Source organism: Penaeus vannamei, chromosome 6 (genome assembly GCF_042767895.1).
Source record: "Penaeus vannamei isolate JL-2024 chromosome 6, ASM4276789v1, whole genome shotgun sequence".
NCBI classification, from domain to species: Eukaryota; Metazoa; Arthropoda; class Malacostraca; order Decapoda; family Penaeidae; genus Penaeus; species Penaeus vannamei.
The window spans coordinates 44,175,591-44,178,090 of NC_091554.1; the positions used below are offsets into that span (position 1 = coordinate 44,175,591).

General features: G+C 40.6%; 1 protein-coding gene across 1 annotated transcript in view; it reads right to left on the reverse strand.

Moving 5' to 3' along the window:
* LOC113806467 (THAP domain-containing protein 2) overlaps nucleotides 1-2,500 on the reverse strand; it is a 35,294-nt gene that overhangs the window by 31,543 nt on the left and 1,251 nt on the right. The gene's annotated exons all lie outside the window — the stretch shown is intronic.

Here is a 2,500-nt window from a genome sequence, read left to right on the forward strand (position 1 = left end):
GTATTCTTACCATACTTTGTCTATGAATAATATAAATTACTATTATATTACACTAATCAAACCAATTTATCTGCTATGTAATCACATTTAACGATTTATATATTTTGGTGTGACGTCACTGTAGGGCGCAGTGATATGCTTGGCTAATATTGCCTACGAAAGACTTGTCGCGGTAGTTGCCTGTGGTATTCAGAGTGTAAGTAAGAAGGTAGTGTGACTGGTCATGGTTTGCGAGAGGTGTGACATGCCATACAGATTTCATTAAATATATATGGATGATCTGGGAGTGGAGCCCCGAAATACGGCGATGGGATGGGGATCCGTGTGTGTGTGTGTGTGCGTGTGTGTGTGTGTGTGTGCGTGTGTGTGTGTGTGTGTGTGTGTGTGTGTGTGTGTGTGTGTGTGTGTGTGTGTTTGTGTGTGTTTTCTTAGAGGATGGGGGCTTTAGTGAATCGACGTATTGGGGATGCTTATTAATTTTGGGAATATATTTTACTATGGTTTAATTTTCAAAGAAAAATGGTAATAACTGTAGAAAAAAATGACAAATACTGGCGCTAGTCATGTTTACAAGAAGAAAAATGCAGTCATTCAAACCGTGTAATAATCCTCGTGACAGAGATGACGTGTACATGCAACTTCTCGATTCCCTCATTAACACTCATCATTCCCTCTTAGCATGATCTACTACCTGCTGGGAGGTTGTTCCATTAGCCGTGTCCCAAACATTGACAATATTCACCGTTTTTCACCGGGTTTGAGTCACGTCCTTCGCTTGGCCATCGAAGGACCGACAGGTGGTGTTAATCATGGAACCACTCCGTAATTGCCCTAGACGCGTATAGGGCAGTTATGGTGCAGGTGTATGATTGTGTCTAGGAATGGCCAAGGAATAACAGCGTACTGATGGGAGGGATTTTTTTTTTCTTTTTTAATATTCGATACATTTTTCCAAGATGCATTTTCCCGGTTTCGCCAACATCCTGAAGGAAGGTCACAGGTCACGTGGCCACTCCTCGACCGTTTCATAGATAATTTGTCTGTCGTATGTAAAAAGAAATGATATAGAATCTGAACACGAAATATGACGTATAGGACACGATTACGTATAAACGAATGTCTATATGTATAAATGAACAATTATATATAAACGAACATCTATATCGCTATAAATTCGTTTGTGAAGAAAATCCCCGATTATCTAGATCTTTCCCCACATACTGTTGGCCGAACTGGAGGCGACGTTAGCGATGACGGTCTATAACGTACCCCATCTGCATGTAGTCGCTATCTTCACCGTCCGGCCATTACCAGGAGCCGTAGGTCTTCGTGGATCTTAGCTGCATTGGTGAGCTAGGGTGATCGTTCTCGGTGCTTTCCTCCTGTATACCACCGTCCGGGAGATGCCCACCTCTCTGAATTTAACACTTAAGGCCGTGTCACACTAGCACTTTTTCCGTCAATTTTTTGTAAATTTTATTTAACATAAATACAAAGATTCTCGAATATTGATTTGACTATGCTTGGCTGAAAAAGTTGACGGAAAGGTTTTCAGACGGAAACGGGTCATTATCGTCTGACTGGAAAATCGACAATTCGCTCAAAAATTGGAGAAAATTTCAGATTGACCTCGGTTTCGCATATGACCTCTTAGCCCATCGTACACATTTTCTTTCTTATTTAGTGTATGTTAGGATTGGCCTCGAAATAGGTCTTCAGGAATTGAATATTCAGTGACATAAAAAAATATGAAATATATGATTTCGTGTTCATTTCCCTGTTAGTTTCTCCTTTTGCAAACTACTCATGTTCACACACCGGGGAATTATTATTTCTAAGATAATGTATAAGAATGATTTTGATGTATAGGTCTGATAAGGTACTTTCATCTACACCTACGCATATACTGTATGTCTACAATCGCCAGATGTACAATTTACATATAAGTATACTGAAACATAATTCCGTACCTGTACACGTGTATATTTGTGTATATATGTACACATACATGTATATATACATACATGAATATGCATGACATTGCATATTTTAACAACACAGATGTATTTAACTCTTCTCGAATCAACGTTCATCAGAAATAAGTAGTAGTGGATATAATCGTCTTTTCATTAGGCTTTCAGTGCTCAGAAACGTCACCTCGATGGATCAAGTATCCAGGAAAGGTCATTTCTGATCCTCTTCCTCCTCCACGGTAAACTGGATTTTCTCGTGGACGGAGATAAGGTGCGTTCGCGTATGAAATAAACACGACCTTGACGATGGACGATGGCGAAGGCCTTATCTGTGTAACGACGCTAATTAGAATGTCGGTTATATCCTTGTTGCCACCCCTCTGCAGCAACTCTGCAAAGAATATCAACAGAGTAGTGGTCTTGCCATGGGCTCCCCTCTAAGCGGAGTCCTGGTCAGCCTCCTAATGAGACGGTGGAGAAGGATCTCTTCAAGGATCTAATCGACATTCTACAGGGACGACAGAGAA